This window comes from Ictidomys tridecemlineatus, chromosome 15 (genome assembly GCF_052094955.1).
Source record: "Ictidomys tridecemlineatus isolate mIctTri1 chromosome 15, mIctTri1.hap1, whole genome shotgun sequence".
In the NCBI taxonomy this organism is placed as follows: Eukaryota; Metazoa; Chordata; class Mammalia; order Rodentia; family Sciuridae; genus Ictidomys; species Ictidomys tridecemlineatus.
In genome coordinates, this window is record NC_135491.1 from 20,744,468 (window position 1) to 20,767,025 (window position 22,558).

Genomic DNA, 22,558 nt, shown 5'->3' on the forward strand with positions numbered 1-22,558 from the left:
AAAGCAAACTCATTAACTAGTAATTTTACCCTTATTAAAATACATTTATTTGTATGCTTACATGATTTGATCGCTTTTAAAAAAAAAAGAAAGAAGAAGAAGAAGAATATTACTTTTCTTGCAAATATTTCTGTAGGTTGATTCCCCCGGTTCTATTCGTTGGGAAAGTTCTCTAGTTTTTCTGGAGGTTATAATTAGAGATAATTTGGCCTCCCTCATAATATTTTGATTCTGGGAATGATACGTTTGGAAAGAATCTTAAACCGCATAGCATCCCGGCAGGATTTTGCAAAAGGCACAAGTATCATGTGTAGGCATTATGTAAAAAAAATAAAATAAAAATGCAACCTTTTGGGGGTGAGAGTTGGAGTGATCAAGTTTAAGAACACATGCGAGGGTGACTGATTCCATAAAGTCTGAAATCACAGAAAAGCCAGAGAAGTGGATCAACAAGAAGGAAGGGCCCTGGAGGGCAGGTGGGGGAAGACACCCCATTCCCCAAACAGCCCCTCTCCCTGCCTTTCAGGTGCCTGCCTGTGATCCTCCAGGCGAGGAGGACGAGTTTGGGGAGCGACACTAATAACGTGAGATGGAATTCTAATCATCATCACCGGAATTGCAGACAAAGGGCTAATTATCGGGACTCATAAATAGACACTTAAAATGTTGAACATGAAACTTGTTCATTATACACGGATTCTGCTTTTGGCGAGCGCCGGAACAGAAGCACTGAGGGGGTTGAGATTGGCAGGGCCAGGGTCTGCTACCGGGCTGGCAGGCACCTCCTGGCTGGAGCCAAGACTCAGATGGGGTGGGTTTTCCCAGTCCTCGCCACAGGACGGGACTCGGAGGCAATGATCCAGCCCGCCTGGCCCCTCTCTTGCAGACATCGCTTCCCACGGAGCGAGCAGGATGCAAGGCGAGGTGACTGCACTGAATCACGGGGCTCGGAACGGGCCCTTGCCAGGATTCTGAACGCAGCCTGTGTATGGAGATTGCCGACAAAAGAAATTAAGAGCAGGAACGCTGTGATTAGACTAATGCATTGATCAAGTCAGACCCTCTCTGTTTCACTGCCAGCGTGCCCCATATAAAAGCATCATTAAGGAAACTCCTCCGTCTCTCCTGCTAATGGTCTGCGATTTGAGCATGCCCCAATGATTGACAAGTGATGCCAGGGCAGCCTGTGTTGTCTTCAAAAAGCCACATCAGATCAGCAGAGGCTTAAAGCAAAGCATAAATTATAGATACGCGTCTGTTTCTTTGATGATGTGAGACTCATAGGTGCATCTTTCTCCCATCACACAAAGAATTGCACTTTCAGGAGGCTTCTCACGATGTCACATCACATTGGAAAAAACAACATCACCCTTTCCCCCAAATTTCCTTCCTTCTTCCTTCCTTCCTTTCTCTTTAGTCTTAAGACACAATATTTTAAACAAACAGCCTGCTTCCAAGGCAGCCTGGAAGTTTTCCACTTTGGAGAAATTAATTAAACATAAAATAAGTGTTTAAATACAAAGTTCAATGCAGCAAGGATTATTGCGTCTTGGCTGCATCTATCTGTCAACCTCGCTAACTGTTCGGCTGCCTGTTGGAGGCAGGGTTACTGAATCGGAATATTCTCAGCGTCTTGGTCGCTCAAAAAAACAAAGACGTTTGGAAAGTATTAGAAGAGGCATGCTTTGCTTCATAAATTTTATTGTCAGCTGGCGATACGATTTCCTTATTACAAAGTTCTAAAAGTCTCCCGTGGAAATATTTAGGGGCCACAGGGCAAAAGGGGAGGAGAGGAAATTCAAACGGGTGACTCTGTAGGAAGGAGGAGTAGGTAAAAATCAAGACCGGAGAACATTCCTCTCTCTCTCTCTCTGTCTTGCCAGTTGGAGGTGTGAATTTCTATGGCAACTCTGCCCGGTCCTCTAGTCTACCTTTTGTTTTTTGTGGGGTTTGCGTTTGTCTGTTTGTTTTGGTACTGGGGATTGAACCTGAGGCTTTTACCAACTGAGCCATATTCCCAGCCTTTATTTATTTAGTTTTATTTTAAAGACAGGGTCTCACTAAATTGCTTAAGGTCTTGCTAAGTTGCTGAGGCTGGCCTTGAACTTGCCATCCTCCTACCTCAGTCTCCCCAGTTCCTGACATTACAGGGCGTGTGCCACCACACCCGGCTCTGGTCCAGCTTTTGAACATGGGTGCTGCTCTCACTGGATCCTCAAAACGAGGTTTTTCTCATCAATCAATTCAAATCAAAGCCTCCCAGATCCCTTTGGAAAGCTCACTGAGCTTCTGGAAAGAGCAACCTCCTAGGGCTGCAAGATTCCCACTGGGGAGCTTCCAGAGAACCCCTTAGTGACATTCCCAAGCAAGTGAAGACGACATTTACAAGTGGGCTCACCCAGGGTTCCTTTTAGATGAAACCAGATCTGGTTCTTGCCAGAGACCAGCTGAATTCTGTGGAATTAGCTCATGGGGCTGTCCTTGGAAAAGACTCATCGTGTATCACTTTTCTTAGAGATAAGACATTTCCTTTTCCCCCAAGGTGCCAGGATCTCTACGTTGACATAATTCTGCACAAATCACTCTGGTGGTGTAACTTAGAGTGGCCCAATCCCCTTTGGACCCTGGCCTCTGTAACTGGGCCATCACTCACTTAGTCTCACCTTATCTTTAAATAAATGTAACCAGAAGGGACTTGTTCGCCTCGCCACCTCTTGAGTGATGTGAATTATTTATAGTGTCTTCATACGCATTCGTTAAGCCGCACAGAACCAAGTGCAGAGGAACCGTTGGTCTCCGGTTCCGCCAGAAGGGTGAGACCGCAAGGTCGGGGTGAGTAGCAAGAACATCCCGAAGATTTCCCCTGGCTTGGTCATGAAGAATAGGGATCGCCTGGGGTTTGTTGTCTCTGGCAGGATCCGGGGCAGTTCAGAGGGAGCGACTGAGGCGTCCCATCAGGAAAAGATGGAAGCCCTGGGGGTCAGGCCCACAACCGCCTGACCCTCAGCAGTAAGCCCCGCGGTGCAGGCTCTGAAATGAGGGCCTCTCTGAGCTGCGAGAAAAAAACATAATAAAAGGAGGTGCAGGAAAAAAAACCTGCAGCTGCCTCAGAATTTCCAGGAAGAAAATCAGTCTGGAATGATCCCTAACACAAAGGCACGTCCTGGTTAATTGAACATTCTGGTTAATAAAGGTTGACCACATGGTACTGAGAAAAGGATGAGGTTAGGAGTTACCAGGGCTCTCCTGAAGCCTTACCTGGCCTCATCTGCCAAGGAAACACGATGTTGTCTGCCACACATGCTGGGTGGGAAGAGGAAATGGAATAATCGACCCAGGAGGGCTTTCTGAACTCCAAGGTGTGACGTCACTGTCAGCTATGCACTGATGTCACTGATGGGCAAATTTCAAACCATAAAACTCGGGGACTATCTTCTTTCCCTCAGCCTTCGCCTGAGCCTGCTCATTTTCCCATGGGAATTCAGAAGGCATGTCTCCCACCCCACCCCACCCCCAAGCGTCTAGCCCTGGCTGTGCCTAGTAATTACAGCCAAATAAACTTCCTGGGTATTTGAGATTTGCTTGCGATTCTGGTTTCACAAGAACCGTCCCTGATTCCCATGGGACCCTAGAAGAGTCAACCTGGAAGGGAAGCTAATGGGAATTATCTCGTCCAGATGGTTCACTGTGTCCTGTAGAATCTTTTTGGGGACCCTGGGTGGGATCAGGGGAAGCCAAGGGCTTTGGGGGCTCCTGGTGTTATGAAAGATTCATCTGGTATGTGATGAAAGACTCTTTTCTTAAAAGGATTGCAAAACTAAAACAACTTAAAAAAAAAAAAAAAAAACCAAGATAGTCTGCACACCTGGAAGAAAATTAAGGCTAGAGAGAAAGAGCTTCCAAAAGAGCTTCATTGACCTTGAGACTCTCTCCAGGACGCAGCCATTGCCTTGAGTGTATCCTCTTGTATCTCCAAATGCCAAGCTGGAGTGTCTCAGTGGTAAGAGGCTGGGCCCACTGAGGTTACCAGGAAGGGACGTGTCCTCTGTTTCCCGGGGCGGGGGGGGGTGGAATAAAACGGGTTCTCCCCCATCTTCCATGTGCCTGAATATTTGGATTGCAGATGCTGCTGGACGGATGATGGGGGGTTACATCCTGAGGAATCTACCCAAACGTGGAAAACATCATAATTCGAGAATGCATGCATTACCCCTAACCTAAGGAACACCCTGGCTCAGCAACACAGTGCACCTCTGAGCATTGGTTTCCTCTTGTAATGGCTTGACTGATGGTGGCTGTGCAGCATCCCGAGTGACTACCACATGACACTAAGCCAGGAAGAGGTCGGAACTCCAGAAAGCACCACTCCTCCCTACTGCATCTTGTTTCCACATTCTCCTGAAGTTAAACACCCTAAGCCACACCTTTGTACGTCCGGGACGATCTGTGCTTCCATGTGAGGGAGGGGGGCACCTGTCCTAAAAGGCAGGCTCCTTATTGTCTCAGAATCTCCCTACTCCCTGGAGGGAGTGGGCTCACCACCTGGTATCTCACGACATTCTGCAAAAGCAACAGGAAGGCTCTGAAACCGTCTAAGCAACCCATTGATACAGTCAAATGTCTTAGCGGATCTGCTGGCATTTGCTTTCTGGTCACTGTGGAGTCAACACCAAATACCTGGAGCTCAACTGCCTGGAAGAGCCAATCAGGTGAGCTAAAGAGGGACGGGGCCAGGCACAGTCCTACAGTCAGTGTGGCCTGAACGAGGATCTACCATCTCTGCAGCCCCCCAACACTTGACCTTTCTGTTTCTCAGGAGAGACTGGGAGCTGAGTTTCTCTATGATGTCTCCTGAATGTCAACGGTGTTCTACTTGAAATTCCTTAGGAACCCCGTACAGGGCCAATGGTGCATGCCAGGGATTCAGGCCATCCTGATGCCCGGGCTTGCTGCTTCTCTTTGGTTGTATAGTTTTCGGTAATTTTCTAAGTACCTTTTCTTTTATTCTCACTTCCTGAGAAGGCCACCAGCTTCTCCCAGTAAGCACTGAACAGTCCTAGGTCCTGGGAATTCCTCACTGACCAACACACTGAGGTGGCTGGTCACCCCGGGGCTGGGGAGAGTGGGACATGTTCTGTCAGTTGTTTCTGAGTGGCCATGACTCCCCTGTTTTAAAGTACGGAAGCATTTGTGGAATCAGAGAATCCAAATTCAATCCTCTCTGATGCTTATTGACACTTGCGGAAAACCTGAGCACGCTCATTTCCCTCATCTATAAAATGAGAATATTAAATGCCACCATAAGCCTGAACATGAAGTGTCAGTCCCCATGACAATGGTGGTTATTATGATTACAGGGTGACATTGAGGGAATGAGAAGTTTGATCCTAACACTCTTCAGCCTTTGCCTCTGCTGACCTGCAGCTTCAGGTCTTCTGAACCCCTGACAGTTGCCTGCTTATCTTCTCTTAGGCCCCTTTTGCTGTCCCCGCCAAGACACAGAGGCCCCATGGGGGAAGGAGGTATTTGGGGAAGACGCGTTGCTCCAGGAAAGACTGATTCCATCACTTGTGTAGCAGTTCAAGGTGCTGCAACCTGTCTTAGTCCGTTTTATGTGGCTATAACTAAATACCTGAGACAGGGTGATTTATAAAGAAAAAAATGTATTTCCTCAAGTTCTAGAGGCTGGGAAGCCCGAGAGCATCATAACATGGTAGGGGACATCACATGGTAAGACAGAGCAAGTGTGCCAGCTTGGGTTCTCCCCCGCCCCGCCATTCTCATAAAGCCATAATGCCATCATGGGGGAATCTCACCTCATGAGCTCATTTAATCCTAGAAACTTTCCAAAGGCTCTGTCTCCAGAAACCATTCACACATGAATTTGGTTATGAAGTTTCTATCTTAGCAACTCTGGGGACACATGCAAACTACTGCACTGTCTTTGTCAGCCCTGGAACAAACTTAGGTGCTGAGCCAAGAGAAGAGAGTTCACTTCATCCCACCCTCTCTACTCTTTGGGAATTTTGAGATGAGGACTGGACACCAGGCCCAGCTGACTGGAGGTGTGGCTTCCGCCCAGCTAGGTCAATGGAAGTTGCAGGAAACCTCTCCCTCAGCTTCCTATAGGTTTACTCTACATACTTCACCTTAGGATTTGGTGAAAGCCAGGCCAAGAATTTTCATAAGAAAGTCTGGTGGTTTTTGCTGGCCTGTGTTTGTTCTGTGACCAATACCGAGTCTGCCGTAGTTCACGTGGGCCAAAAGTTACTCTAAAGAATGCTCCGCGATCTATTTCTCAGACCCCACGAAGTTACCAGTTGAGAAGGGAAAGACGTCATTCAGTCCCTTCTGTGATTTCTAAGGAGTTCTTTGGAGCTGGGGAATCCATACCACAGGGCTGTCAAACTCAGTATTGACAAAATATCAAATTCCCCAGGAGACAGAAATGGCTCCAGAGAGATTTTTTTCCCCCCCAGGGACCCAAGATCTGTAAATCGAGATAATTCTACGCATTGCTGCCCGAGTATGGAAATTACCAACAAAAGAAATTAAGAGCAGGAACCCCGTGATTAGACTAATGCATTGATCAAGTCGTTCTTCTCTGTTTCACTGCCAGCGCGGCACATAAATAACGTGTGGGCAATTACCGTGAGTAAATTATATGTGTTTTATAACCTTCCGTGTGCATTTTTCCTTAAAAAAAAAAAAAACACAACAAAACAAAGCAAAACAAAAACCTTCCTCAGGGGAATTGGGTATGGGAGTGGGGGGAGGAGTAAAATATATTTTTAAAATTTTCTGTGTTGTGGGGAAGAGATCTGGGCAAGGCGGCACCCTGGCATTGACAATCCTTTGGTGGCATTGGGTTCCCCACGGTCAGGTGAACCTCTCCCAAACTTCCTCCCTGTTCTGCATGCAACTCTTCCTTCACTTGGCAACTGTCTTTCTGGGACCACCCTCTGTCTTTCTGCCTCTGTTCCTTCCCATCTTTTGCCTGTAGGTCTCTGCCCCACTCCATCTCTCCTGAGGGTCCATGGTCAGCTGCTGACCATGGATCCACAGGGGGAAGAGGCTGAGGTCCCCACTCTCCTCTTCTAGGAGCGGCTTTCTCCTCCGATATTGCTACGGTGTTTCAGTCAGCTTTTTTTTTGGGGGGGGGAGGGGGTGCTGTGATGGAAAGACCAGACAAAGAACAGTTTTAGGGGAGGAAAAGTTTATTTGGGGCCTCAGGGTTTCAGAGATCTCAATCCATCCACAGGCTCCAGTGAGGCAGAACATCATGGCGGAAGAGTGTGGCAGAGGGAAGCAGCTCCCAGGATGATCAGAAGCAGAGATAGAAAAAGAGGGAGAGAGAGGGGGAGGGGGAGGGGGAGGGGGAGAAGGAGGGGAGGGGGAGGGGGAAGGAAGAGGGAGAGGGAGAGGGAGAGGGAGAGGGAGAGGGAGAGGGAGGGGAGAGAGATTGATTCTACTTGCCAGATACAAATCTATACCCTAAAGGCACATCCCCAGGGACCCACCTTCTCCAGCCACACCCCACCTGCCTTCAGTCACCACTCACTGAATCCCATCAGGGATTAATTCACTATTTGGGTTCAGGCTCCCATAACCCCATCTTTCACCTCATCGTCTCCCACGTGAGCTTTCGGAACACACCCCCCATCCACACCATCAGGCAGGAGAGAGCTTCCCGTGGACGGGCCACACAGACAGCCGGGGTCCAGAACTCACTCACTGGGCCAGCGTGTCTTCTGTTGGCTGTACAGTCACCACTCCATGCACCAACCCACAAAGGGTTCCCGGGGAAGCCACTCTGCTGCCCTACCACCTGCGCTGCCTGGGTGCACGGAGGGACCAGCGGTCTCGGTGCCCATCCTTTGTAAGACAGCGGGTCGGGCTCCAGCCTGCTTCTCCTTGGCATGGTTCCGGGTGGCCATCCACCTCGTCCACCCCTAATGCTTCCACAGCAGCCATGGCTGACCATGGCCAACACACCAGGCCACACACTCCTGCACAACATCAGGTGCAGGACGGACCTGGAGCCCTAACCCACCTCCAAGAACCCGGGGTCTGTTCGTGGGGGTGGTCGCATCCCAGCTGAGTTTTGGAGATGGAATAGGAGTTTTCCAGATTCTAAGGCGAAAACAAAACAACCAGCACACTGGACAGAGGACAGGGCATTCAAAGAAGAAAGGACATCTGATGTACGCTTCATGGGATTGCCTTTTGCATACCCCACCCCCGGGACTTTTCTAACCCGTGGGACCTTCCTCTACTCTGCGCTTCTGTTCCAGCAACATCCCAGGAACTTGTCTGAAAGCTCTTCCTCTCATTGTGACTCTGGACAAGGCCAACAGAATGGGGGATGGGCAGAGACTCCCCAATAAAACCCGGAGGGTTTAATAATAGCCAAAGAAACTGAGGCCTCTTTTCACAAAAGTGCTCCATAATTTGTCTCGTCATTTTTAACTTTCAATCGCTTTGACCAATTTTGGCAAAATGTGAGCACTCCTAAACACTCAGAGCAACTGTCTCACTTGGATCTGTATCAGCCCCTTGCCCCAGAGGTCTTCCTTGACATCTGGCAGCTCCCTGGAGGGTGTGAGTGTCAAACAAGGTGGGCTTACTTTCTGGATTGGCCACTCCTGTACAGGATTGTGGCAAGTTAATTACATCCCCTTGAACTTTTATTTCCTCACTCATGAAAAGGTGTGACATGTAGCACTACTCACAATAGACAGGACATGTAAACAACTAAAGTGTCCATCAATGAACAGATGTGTACACACACGCACACACACACACACACACACACACACACACACCGAGGAATATTACTCAGCCCTAAAAAAGAAAAAGTCCTGCCATTTGCAACAACATAAATGAAATTGAAAGGGATCAAACTAAATGGCATAAACCAGACAGAGAAAGAAACACAAATACTGCACCATCTCACTTACATGCAGAATCTAAAAAAGTTGGACTACTAGAAGCAGAGAGTAGAATGGCAATTGCCAGGTGTTAGGGGAGGGAAAGGGGATGGGAAGTGTGAAAATATTGGTCAAAGGTTATAAAAGTTCAGCTATTGGAAGAATAAGGTCTGAGTAGCTAATGTAGAGTATGGTGACCATAGTCAATAAGTTGATAATATTATCATATAGTTGAAATTCGTTGAGAATAGATCTTAATTGTCACATACAAACACACACACACACACGTAGCTATGTGAGCTGAAGGGAGTATGAACTAATTTGATTATGGTGACGATTTCACAGTGCATTCATGTATCAAATCACCTTAAATGTGCAAAATTTCATTTGCCAATTATATTTCAATGAAGGAGGAAAAATAAAGTTGAGTTAAATGAAAAAGTGTGACAATAGCAAACAGAGAAGCTACTGTAATAATGGAGCTAGATCACGTCAGTAAAGCATCTACGCCAAATCCTGGCACATGGTGGACAACAACTAACACACACGTGTGAATTTCCTTCACTCTCCTTGAATCCACCTGCACTTTGCCCATTCTCTGTTCTTGGTAGAAGGCTGAAGAAAACCATCAGGGAGTAGCCAGAGAGTTCCTGAGTCTTCAAAGGCCTCCGACAGAACTATCCCATACCCTGGGGTACCAACTTCTCTTTCTTCTCTGGAAGAAAGGATGCTAGCCACTGACGTACTGAGTTCCCATTTCATTGTACTTATTCTCCTTAGAGCATCTTTTGAGAATCTTAGTCTCCAGAGAAGCAGTTTTCTGCCTGGATTTGGAACTGGTGTTTGCTCTAGGCTATGGATGGGCAGATTCTCTTCCTTGCTCTGAGCAAGTTCACCTGCGTCCTTCCCTGGCCAATGTCTCCCTCTTTTCCTCAGTAGCGCCTGCCTACCTTCCTGGGGTAGGGTTCCTAGCTAAACCTTCCCATCTCTCTCTATGCCTTCCAGCTGACTGCACCAAAATATAAAAAAATCTTGATTTAAGTATTTTTGTATTCAAGGACCATACGCAAGTGTTCATTTGAAGGTTCAGTGGCATTTTGAAATGAGAACATCATATATAAAGATGTCAGAGATGGAGCCTCCCACAGTGAGGTTGAAAGAGACAGAGGAACAAAATGAATTAAGAGAGTTCCTGGGATCCAAGAAATTTTAACATCTCATTATTTAGATTACCCTACATATAATTTTCCAATATTTGGTATTTTAGACTTTTGAAGGTATTGGTTAAAATTACTTCATGCCTGACATCAATTTAGTTGTATTCATTATCGAGCTAAAATAAAAACCTTAAAAATAGCTGATTAGAGTAAGTAAGCAATTTTCTGTTAAATGCAAATTCTCCACCATTTCCAAAGGAGCCCTCACAGCAGACAGAAATAGAAGGGCCAGGGAGGTAATGGTTCTTCAGAGTTTCGGCATCGTGGCATGGCGCAACATGGCTCTGGGAATGCTCATGATGCCTGCAGGATTTGATTGTGCCTGGAACTCACCCAGCTCTCCGCAGCGGTTGCTGCCTCCATGACGGGCCAAGGGCTCCGGACTCCACTCACCTAACGGTGGCGATCGCCATTTGATCGGCTCCTGGACTCATGGTCTTGATGGTTGCTCCCAGCCCTCTGTGAGCCAGTGAACCGCAGGATCAATATGTCCCTGTCATCTCAGAAGGAGCACAAACAGATGCATCTCGGCATCAGATCTGGGCCCTTCCCAGGGATCAGGCTCCCATTCACCTCTCGGAACTCTTGGACCCTCAAACACGGCTGGCATGTGCCTCCAAAGCACATCTGTCCCAAACCTCAAATCTGCACCTGGTTCCTGCCTGGGTGGCAGTTACAAGGAACGTCTGTGGGAGGCGCTCAGTACTGGAGCAGAGTGGTAGAAAGAGGAAGAATCCATGACCCCATACAGACATGGTGGGCCAGGCTCCTCACGGCCGCCGTGCACTGAGGAGGGGATCAGAAGGTGGGTGTCCATCAGCTGCTGTCATTTAGAGAGGCCTTTCTGACAAGACCAGAGTTTCAGCTCCCAGCTTTTTCCAAGTGCCTCAATTTCCAAACTGAGATACTCCTTTGGGTCAAAGCATTTTCTTGGAAAGCTGTAGGTCATGTCCAGATACGTCTCCTAACCTGTCACTCCCATCCGTACCCTGAGTGTCTGGGCTGCTATCCTGTGACCTGAACCCTGTTTCCTCTTTGCTGGGTTTGTTCCCCTGTCCATAATCTGGAGTGCGTTTCATTCCAGTTCTGGCCAGAGGTATGGCCCTCAGGTGCCACAGTCTGTCTGGGCACAATTCAAGAGCCACTTGTCAAAAGAAACGAACTTTATTTTTAGAACCACACACGAAAACAAAACAGCTCCTCAGGAAAAACCCTCAGAGCCCAACTGCCACCACCAGCTTCCCACAAGCCTCTCACTCACACCAGCCTCAACCATCTCCCACAATCCTCCTGCTCTTGAGGCCGATTGGCTGGGTCATGTGGGCGGAGCCAAAGAAGTCCCCCAATGAGCAGCTCTGTGGTCTGAAAGGGCAGGGAAACAGCCCAATGAGCATCACTGCAGAGGAGCCAATCAGCTAGATGTTGCTGGGGCGCTGTGAGCCAATCATCAGCCGGCAGTCTGAAAGTTTGCTGGGGCCCCTTTGGCTGTGGCTCTCAACACTCAGGGTTCCCACTCCAAATGGAGCCTCAGCCAGAATGCACCAGTACAGTCAGATCTGATGTTAAAATAGTGAAATACGGTTGTTCTGGTCGAAAAAGAACCACAACTTCTCCAAGTCCCCAGAAGGCTTCCACCACTCTTGCCACCCCAACTCTTCCCTCAGATCCTTGAATCCCCACCGTCCAGGGACTAAAGGGTCAGTATTTGAGGAAGCGGTTCCCTGCCCATTCATTTCAGTAGCTGCTGTTGGATAATTTGGATATTATCATTTCTCCTTCCAGGTAAAGAAACAGGGGCTTCGCTTCCCTCCTGCACCTCCATCCCTAGAAATCCAGGGCTCCACTGCCCCCTTACAGGGAGTCTGCTCAGGAGAGGCCTGTGAGATGGGCCACTGTCACGGTGGTCCGTGTTAGATGGGCTGGGCTGGGCCTACCCTTGCTGTACAGAGAATTCCTGTGTTCCAGGCTGATCAGCCAGCGGCAGTCTGGCCACTGCCATCCCCTTGGAAGATGATCAGTGGACATCAGCTGTCCAGTCACCAGGCAGCCTTCAACAGACTGGACCAAGTACCACTGGCTGCTCTGTGCACAATCACGCTGGGGACAAGGACCCCGATCACTGAACGAGGGACGCCTCTCCTGCGGATACTGCTGACCTCTGAGGTCAGTCTCCACTATTGTCCCAGCTTCCAGGGTCTTCATTGTGTCTGAAGTAACCTCAGCACTTATTCTTCCCAAAATATTTGCCTGTGACAGAAACAATAGGCCTAGAATCTCAAAATACCCTTCCTTTCCAACAGTTGACCCTGCTGGTCAGCACGGCCTTTGCTTAGAACTGTTGGCCTTTCTCTTTCTCTGAGCATGGCTGAAGGCACACCCTCTCTCTAGGGCATCGAGGGTGGGATGCTCCAGTTTTCTGAGCTGAGAGTCAAAGCCAGGGGTTCAGGAAGGTGTGTGGACGGCCATGGGCCTTGTATCCTTCTCCTCTGGCATCTTGTTCCCTTTGTTCTTTGGGGGCGTTGGGGATTCCTGTCCCCCAATGTTGGAATTAGTCCCAGGACCATCCTCTGTGGCACAAGTATCGCCGTTATCCTGAACAACTTCATCTTTCACTTCTCCCCAAAACACAAACGTCCCTTTCCCCGACCACGATCCCCTCAAGCCAACCAGAGTCCAAGCCACGTGGACCTGTCCTTCCTGGAACTGCCCCGTGTCTGCATTTCAAACGCCCCCGATCCACTCGGTGGCTATAACTCCCTTTGCCTCTCATGTCTGCTCAGGGACCCAGGAGTGGGACTCTGACATCCTCGGTTCCCCCAGAGCCCCAGCCCTCTCCTGACTCTCTCTCGGGATCCATGTTTCTTCTTTGCGCACACGCCCCGTCCCCTCCAGTCCTCCTGCCCATCCGGACTCCAGCACAGCAGCGGCCCCAGCCACCTGCCCTGCCCCGGGGGGGGGGGGGGGGCTCACCTTTCTCTCCATCCCTCCTCTCGATCCACTCTTCTCTGATCTTGACCCATGTCTTCAATTTCTTCACTTTTGTGAGGTGATGTTGCACCATGTTTTAAAGAAAATATAAAAGCCATCTAGAGGAAGCTCCTTCTACCCCCTGCCACCTTGTTCTGCAAAGTTCACCGCCATCTTTATCATTTGCAATGGAAGAAATGCCTCCGTCCGAACAGAGAAGCCCCTGCACCTGCACCCAGGATGTCCTCCTCCTCCTTACATTAGGCCCCCTCCCCATTCTCCATATCTTCATCCATCCCTGCCCCATCAGCTTTGGAAGTTGCTCCTGTCTCCCATAAAAAAAAATAATATAAAACATCTTTCTTAAATTCTGTACCTCTTCCAGTTACTTCCCTGCCTAGTCAGAGAGATCTTCTCTTCTTATTCTCTGCCCACTCCCATATCCATCTCCCTTCCCAATAACCTATAAGTAACGTGTCGTTTTTCTTTTCATGTCTTTTTCAAGGTAGGTATAGATGTTCTTGTGCAATTTTATTTTAACTGTGTAAACGGCAGAGCACTCATTATCTGTTTTTATTTTTTTTTATTTTCTGTTTCCACTGAACACTGCACTTTTATGCCCGTATACCTGTGGCCCTGTGTTTATGTAGTCTGCAGTTTGACTGCTGCATGGTCCCCCACCCAGGTGGGCATTCATCAGAGGACAGTCCCCTACCCACCAGAGATGGACATCCACATCACCACAGGCAAGCTGCAAGGTGCTCTTTGTTGAGGACCTTCTTAGGGATGTGGACAAAGAAGTACAGTTGACAGGTCAGAAGGGAGGGATGTGTTGAAACTCACCTCTGCCAGGGAATCTTCCAGAATGTTTGCATGAATCGGCACCCCCCACTGGCTCCATCTGAGAATTCCTGAACCCCTGGCGTCCTATCGGTGCTCAGCATCCCACAGCTGCCTGATTTTGCCAACTGATAAAAAGGAGCACCTTCTCGTGGTTTTGATTGACATTTCTCTCATTATTTGTTGGCTAGAGTGTCTACAAATTTTTTTCAACATTTGTCTTTCTTCTTTTGCTTCGTGTCCTTGGTCTCTTTTCTATTTGGGTCGTTTCTTTGGTTGGTTTGGTTGTTTTTGCTGATGTTCTTTGTATTATTTAGATATCATTCCTTGCTGGTCAAAAAAAAAAAATCGCAGATGTCTTTGTGCTATCTGTCATGTGACTCCCAATTTTGTCCATCCTTTCCTTAACTGATGACAAATTGACCTGTTGCTGTGGTTTCCCTTCTCTGAGAGGCTCTGGAACACATCTTTGCTTCCTCGTTTGTCAAAGGAGGGTAATAAGGGGACCTCTGCACATGGCAGTGTTGAGGATTCAATGAGATGGTTCTATAAATCAACAGCGAGGCTCCACAACATGGAGGAGCTGTAACACTATTAGCAGTATTAGCGGTCGCTGGTGTTTCTTTGGGGCTTTTGGGTTCGTCATTGACAAGTGAAGCAGGAGCTCATCAGAAGCCAGATCAATTTGTAACATTCTCTCTCTTTCTGACAAGAACCACCTGTGCTCAACACAGCAGTCCCAGGTGGTGGTCTCCGAGAGAGGCCATGCCACCCAGTCCTGTGCTGAGAACGAATCTCAACACTGCCTGTTCCCTAAGGACCTTCTGTGTTTAATGTGAGTTGCTCCGACAGCGGTGTACGACCCCGGTCCAGTGTTCTGCAAGGTTCCCAACTCTTCCAGAAAGACCTTAGCATGCGGATGCCTCCTTGATCTGTCTCTGCCCATCGGATGAGCAATGGAACTTCCTCTCGGGGAGGAAGGACTTCAAAAGCTGGCTGGGTGAGTCAGAATCACACACACACACACACACACACACCACATTTCTTCCCTTAACACAGAGAGACTCGAAAATTAAAAAAGTGAATTTGCTGGCAAAATGCACTAGGGCTATCAATAAAGACCAGGGGCCATTGTGAGAGATTAAAGTTGTTTTCACAGATCTGATCTTGCCTGGGAGATCTAGAGGTTCCCTGGGAACACAGTGGGATGGTGAAGGCCCCTTCAGGATGTGACAGAGGAAAGGCAGCCATCAGGCCCTGCCCAAGCCTGTCCAGGTAAGTTCCTACTGTGACAGTCCTCACTTTGCAGACGGAGGACAGGAAAGGAAGCAAATCCCCTCAATGGAGCACAGCTCAGCTCGTCAGCAGTAAGGTCAGGCACGGAAATGGACTCCTCTACTTACAAAGAGGCCAGTCTCAAAGGAGACTTTAGAGACTATCCAAACCTTCACCAGTGGTCTATGTTCCAGATTAGTTCCTAGGAACTCAAGACGATCTGTTGAAAAAGATCCATTGTCAGACAAGTTTGGACATCATCCAGGTTGGCCTTGGAGATTTCACAGTAGCAAATAATGACATCAGCCACTGCCTTTAGAATTCAAGAAAATTGTTTAGAATTCAAGAAAATTCAGGTTTAGAATTCAAGAAAATTCTGTTGAAAATTAAAGCTCGATCTCTTCCGAACACCACCAGTACGGATGAAATCTAGACAGGTAAACGTTCACTTAATTATCAAAACTCTAACTTTAGAACTGGTTTGAGTTACGCATGGCTAAATGACAAATTAACCCAAAACTTCTTCTGGCGATTGGATTGAACTCAGGGACACTCAACAACTGAACCACATCTCCAGCTCTGTTTTGCATTCTATCCAGAGACAGATTCTCACTGAGTTGCTTAGTGCCTCACTTTTGCTGAGGCTGGCTTTGAACTCAATATCCTCCTTCCTCAGCCTCCCAAGCTGCTGGGATTACAGGTGTGCACCACCTCACCTGGCTACCTCAAAACTTAATGGCTTAAAACAATATGCATGGTTCTTCCTGTGAGCCAGGAGTCCCACGGGCCTCAGCTAGCACTTCCAATTCGATGGATCTCCCACGTGATGTCGACTAGAAGAACCTCAGTCATCTCAAGACTCCACTGGGGAAAGATCAACTTCCAAACTCACGTTATTCTTGGTGAAACTCAGTTCCTGAGGACCTCAGCTCCTTGGTGGCTGTTGGCTGGATCAGATCCTTGTCACATGAGCCTACCCCACGTGGTAAACTGCCTCACCAAAGTGTGCCAGCCGGAAGGGTCGGAAATCACAGCAGATCAGAAATCACAGCATTTTGTAGTCTAATCATCTTTGTCACATTTCACTGGTTAGGAGCAAGTTGTCAGTCCAGCCCACCCTTGAGTTGAGGGGACATCATAACTACTGGGAGGCAGGCATCATCAGGAGATGTCTTGAAGCCTGCCTACCACAGAATCACCCAAATATTGGGGGGGGGATGAGAATTCCTATTCAATCAAAGACACTTTGCACCGTTAATAGACAATGCTGGAAAGAGAGGAGGTCTTTGTAGTATCAAAGACTAAGGGATTCCTACAAATCCATAAGAAAGAGAATAGAATCCCCCCAAGGAAAAAGATGTACAAAGGCAATAAATAGACAATTTACAAAAGAGATTAAGAAAGCTAATTAATAAGCACGTAAAGAGATATTCACATTTATTGGCAATTAGAAAGACACCCTTAAAATGAGATCATACTTCATACCTTTAACTGGCAAAATAGACAGCTGGATAACGCTATGGGTTGTTACGGACATGGGACTCTGGTCACTGCTGGTGGGAATGTAGGCTGGAGCGTCCAGTCACCCTGAAGCATTTGGCACCATCTAGTCAAATTTAATACCAGCATCCGCTAGGACCCAGCGGCCCTGCTGCTGGCCACGTATTCCACAGAAGTGCTCAAACCTGTCAGCAGGGGTACTCCTCTGTCGCAGAGCCTACAGTGATAGAGAGTGGAGTGGCCTGGCTGTGATGGGTGGGCATCAGGAAGCACTGTGTAGGACCAGAAGCAGCAGATTGTGTGCTTACAGAGCAATAAAGCGGGTGCCTGTGAAATCATGCTGCTCTAAGGAAAGAAATAAGAAAAAAAAAAAGCTAGACAATGAGGTCAATAACACGGTACCATTTATGTAAATTAAAAATACAGGCCAACAAAGCAAAAATACTCATTAAACGAAACTCGGCAGTTTCTTCTAGGAATCAGAGTAGTGGGAGGGGATAGAGGAGACACATCTCCCCTGCGTGTCCTCCAGGGGATCAGGGCAGGACCCCCCAACTGATATCAAAGTCCCTGAACACTCAAATCCCTCATGTAAAATGCTGCATTATTTGCATGTATCCCACACATATCCTTCCATACACTTTAAACCATCTCTAGATTACTTATAATACCTAATAAAATGCCTACACGTCTGCTTCATTTCTGAGGATTCAGCAGAGCACATAGCAAATTCAAAATTTTTGCTTTTTGGCGCTTTCTGAAAATTCTTTCTAATATTTTTGATCCAACCAGGGGGGTTGAATCTGGAGATGTGTAATCCGGAGATATGCAGGGCCAACTGTATCCAAAATAAGAAAGGGATTATATATAGACCAGGGATAAAAACAGTTCTATAGATTGAAGAATAGCCCTCTATTCCCCAGGAGGCGAAACTCAAACACGACATAGCAAAGAATTCCTGCCAAACTCTCTCCCCTCTGCTGAGTTCGCACCTCTGCTTATCTAGGTTGGCTTGACTGGGTGTTATGCAAGTTCATTTTTTTTTTCCTAATTCTATTGGTTCTCTTTAGTTTGACATGGTGCTAGAATATACTATGGCATAATTATCAAAGCGTGGCATATAATTTGTTTAAATTCAGACCCCAGGATTTCCCCTTTCCCTCCCCCTTCCCTCTACTGATATTTTTGCTATTGACTTATAATTGTTTGTGGTTTTTTTTTTGTTTTCGTCAATTAGTGTCTTGTGGATGTACATGTAGGTGAGATTCGCTGTGCTGTATTCATATGTGTCCACGGGAAACTTAGGTCAGGTACACCCACTGGACTCTCCCTGTCCCATCTCACCCCCTTTCCTTTCAATTCCCTGTGTTTATTCCTCGGATCTTACTTCTATCCTCCCGACCCCATTTTTTTTATTAGCTTCTACATATCAGAGAAAACATTTGCCCTTTGATTTTCAGGGGGGGGGGGATTGCTTATTTCACTTAGCAGGATAGTCTCCAGATCAACCCATTTACCAGCAAATGTAATCATGTCATTCTTCTTGATAGCTGAGTAACATTCCATGTGTCCATCTACATTTTCTTTATCTGTTCATCTGTTGAGGGGTACCCAGGTTGATTCCATAGCTTATCTACTGTGAGTTGTGCTGCTCTATGGCTGTGTCGCTGTCGTATGTGAATTTTAAAACCTGTGGATAGATTTCGAGGAATGGGACAGCTGTATCATATGGTGGGTCCATTCCTAATTTTTTTGAGGAATCTCCATGCTTCTTTCCAGAGTGGGTGTACAATTTTTCAATCCCACCAACGACGTACAAGTAGACCCTTTTTTGAAAGAATAAATGCCAGTTCATTTGATGGCAGGATTCCTTTTTCCACATCAGAGCTACGTATAACAGAATCTGTGCTCTTGGCTTGCACTTTGGAAAATATAATTCATGATGAATCCAACCACCGACTGGACTTTCGTTTTGAACTACTCAAATGTTTAATTCGACCAGAGATGAGATCCTAACGTGGCTAATAACCATCTCCTGAAGACGCCGAAATATCCTTCTTTTATCCATCTGTTTTATTTTTTATTTTATTTCATCGATTTTTATTTATTTTCCCCAGTGTCTCAGATACCATCTCCCAGTGTTCAAGGCTGGACAGCAAATAATTAAACTCTAGGTTAGACCCACAAAAGGAAACGGTGGGGTCTGATTTGGGGGGTGGGAATCAAACACATATGCCATCCAGCTTCCCAAGGAGATCCTAGCTTCCAATATTATCAGCACCTGGCAGGAGGAGACTATTTTATGTAAATGGATTCATTATTATTAATTTCTGCTGGGGCTGAACGATTTATGAACTGCTTTTCAAATGTAGAAAAGTACTTCATGAATCAGAAGGAAAAATGTTCCCCAAAACCAGCATCGATAAATAACGACTTTTATTCATGGATCCCGCCTAAGGTGTCTTTTATCTTCAGGAAGGTTGGAAATGGAAATTACAGAATCCCTGCGGGGTGGCAGTTGGGGACAATCCAGGAAGCCAGGAGTCCAACAATTGGAGAGGTGGTCCTCAAGACAGCCCCAGTGGGCTGCAGAGGATGACTGCTGAGATGACCTTCCTGGGACTTGCTCCTCCCAGAGACCCTCTCCTCCTCTCTCCCTGCTCTCCTTCTCCTGGAAACACAGGCTGGGTTGAAACCACTTCCTGACTTTGCCACTTGCAAAGGAGGTTTCGGGGCTGTGTATCTGATCTTCCTAAAAGTCTTCATTCACGATCACGCCTGGATTTGCCATCTGAAAATGGTCAACAGGCAAAGGCCAGGAAAAATAAGTGGCAGTCAAAGGTGCCAACTCCGGGCTTCTTGTGCCACTGACCTGCAAGGTGAGCACGGTAAGGAGCCAGAAAAGGGGCCTATGTGGTAAATACTGGATTTCACATTTCTAAAATCCAAAGGCAGGCAGTAGTAGCAGCAGGAGCTCTTTGGTCCTAATTTTGCAATAGTATTTCCAGGTTCTGCAGATTAGGTTATTCTATTTTCTTTTTTTAGGGGCGGGGGTAGGGTGGCACAAGGGATTGAATTCAGGAGCACTTGACCACTAAGCCAATCCCCAGCCCTATGCTTCTTTCACTCTATTATTATTATTATTATTATTATTATTATTATTATTAAAGGGGATTGAACTCAGGGGCACTAAACTACTGAGCAACATCCCCAGCTCTATTTTGTATTTTGTTTAGAGACAGGGCCTCACTGAGTTGCTTAGTGCCTCACTGAGTTGCCGAGGCTGGCTTTGAACTCTCGATCCTCCTGCCTCAGGCTCCCGAGCCTCTGGGATTACAGGGATGTGCCACCACACCTGGCTAGGTCCTACAGATTAGAGGAGACATTATGTCCTACTGTACAGCTGCATTAGATAGTCCAGGTTTGGATCATCTAGGAGGCCCACAAGTACCTGCACTGGGCAAGGCTTTCTCAGCATTGGCAGACAGAGGAGGTTCCAGTCTGTTCCTGGAACCCTGAGGTCTTGCCCACGGCCTCCTCTCTCACCTGGAGGCAGCTATCCAAGGCAGCATTCCCTCCACCACCTCCAGATGGGACCACAGCTAGCAAATCCTCCCAGGTAGTTGGATGTCCATTAACTGTCAACTCCACTCTCCTGAAAAGCCATGAATCCAGCTGCAAATAATCTGGAGCAGCCTGAAGCTACAGGGGAATCCCCACTGTGGGGTGGATGCAAACACACCCACACTCACTTGGAGAGGATGGGGGGCCAGAGAGAGAAAGACGTGGTTGAACTGTTGAGCTACTCTACCTGCCAACTCACTCAACCCGCTTTTGCCCAGAAATAAACAGCAAATGGGACCCACGTATCTGCAGTCCCTTCTGGGTCTGATTCCCACACACCTCTCCCTGGGTGGCCATCTCGTGGTGCCTGATTTTAGTGCTTTAAAATATTCATTTTTAATACAACTACTTAATCTGGTATTCAACCACAGAAACAGTGATCTGTTTCAACAGTGGAAGAAAAATTGGAAAACTAGTTGTTGGAGCCCTAAAAATCTCAAATGGCCCTTTCCAAAAGGATGCCTGGGAGCTGAATGGGCTTTCATCCCTCAATGGGAAGTGGCCTCTCAGCCACAGATGGTTTTCTATGTTGATCAGACTCTTACCTCTTAATTCTATTGGGAAGAATCCGTACAAGTACCTTAAAAACAAGTAAATGAATAGATAGCTTTATTTTGCTTTGTTTTGTTTTGTTTTGCAATGAGTTACCCTGTGTACCATTTCTGGGCAGCAGACGAACACCTCTCTTCTTATTTATGGGGAGGAAAAAAACGGAGATACAAAGAAGACAATTATCCTACAGAGACATGACAGAAAATTGGAACTGAACCAAAACGATAACTTTCTGTTCCTGAATCTTTCTCCCGGAAATGTATCCATTTAGTTATTGAGTGCCTTCTGTGTTGGGGTGTCCTGGGCTGTGGGTTCCATAGCCATCGACACCACCAATAACACCTCTGCCTTTTCTCAGAGGATTTATATCCCAGAGGGAGGAGATGATGGTATTAAAATGCTATCATGAGATAAAACTGGGAAGTGGGGAGTGAGATATTTTTCAAGAAAACGAGATAGATGGTCAGGGAAGGTGTCATTGAGAAACAAAGACCAAAGAGAAGAATCTGGTAATGTGAACCAGAGGGCCAGTGATGGGCATGAACATAAACTCTCAAGCGACACACAGAACCTACCCAGGCTGCTGGCAAGGAGAAGGGCAGAAAGAGATGAGCTTAGAAAAGCAAGCTGAGCCAAAACCCATGGAAACTCTGGTGTCCGTTAAGGAGTTTGAATTTCATTCTAAGATGCTATGGGATAATTTGTTAGATGAACAACTAGGAAGGTTAATTTCAATTACTTGGTTACCACGGAACTTCATTGAAGAAAACACACTCGGAAAAAAAAATAAAATAAAATGGGAAGAAGCATATTTTCTCAACGTATTGGCAAGTCCAGTCCTCGAGGAGGAGAGAGTGGATTGGCTGTCACGAGGAACCAAGTAAATCACCCATTACCTTTATGTGTCTCCACTGGTCTGGTTGCTCCAACGTAAGCCAAAGCTCTTTGCTGCTCAGGACACCAAAGGTTGTCCAACTCTGAAGAAGTAGGGGTTGAAAGAAAAGGCATTTGGGAATTAAATATATGCTTCAATCAGTTGAACTTTTATACAGATTGACTGCAGTGAAAAATTAGAGCTTTGTGTAATCCAATAGAGTAAAATAAAATGCCCCAAATAAATAAATAGTTGTCTTTTTTTATTAGCTTTCCATCACCCCCGGATCCATTTGTATGTGGCATTGTGTCACCTCTCTTTTCATTTGCAATGTTGCCCCTGAAAACTGTTCTGTTTATTTGAGCTTTGCAATCAGGCTTAAATGTACCAATATATATTGTTCTAAAGTGTATATTTTTTTCTGTCGACCAAAGACATAGTGACTACTCCTTTTATGGGAAACCAGTTATTAATCCAGTAAGTCCGCATGAATCAATATCTTTGTGAAATGACACCGTGTTCAAGTTATTTTATGTTATGTTGATGGTTAGCTAATTTTGGAATGGAGACACTTCTTCTAGAAAGACACAGAGCATAATTTAGTGGGGAAAACGTCAATCACAGTGGGTTGTATGTCTTTGTCCAGGCAGAAGAGGGCAGATTTATTGAAGGAAATGCAGCTATATATTCCTTGCCACACTCTGACCCAAAACATCCATTTTGCTTATAATTTCTTTTTGGCAAAATGACATCAACTGCAATCACTAATAGGGAGACAA

At 46.7% G+C, this 22,558-nt stretch overlaps 1 protein-coding gene across 6 annotated transcripts in view; it reads right to left on the reverse strand.

The window, feature by feature from the left end:
• LOC110598687 (uncharacterized) overlaps nt 1-22,558 on the reverse strand; it is a 95,616-nt gene that overhangs the window by 23,956 nt on the left and 49,102 nt on the right. For 2 of the 6 annotated variants that reach the window (XM_078032214.1, XM_078032211.1), the window contains exons 2-3: nt 21,802-21,882; nt 17,117-19,520 (exon numbers count right to left, since the gene is read on the reverse strand). The exons of 2 other annotated variants lie outside the window; for them this stretch is intronic. The gene's annotated coding sequence lies outside the window, so the exon portion shown is untranslated. Of the gene's footprint in view, nt 3,452-17,116; nt 19,521-21,801; nt 21,883-22,558 lie in introns of those variants that run through there. 2 more of the 6 variants (XR_002484579.3, XR_013430821.1) reach the window with 2 other exon arrangements.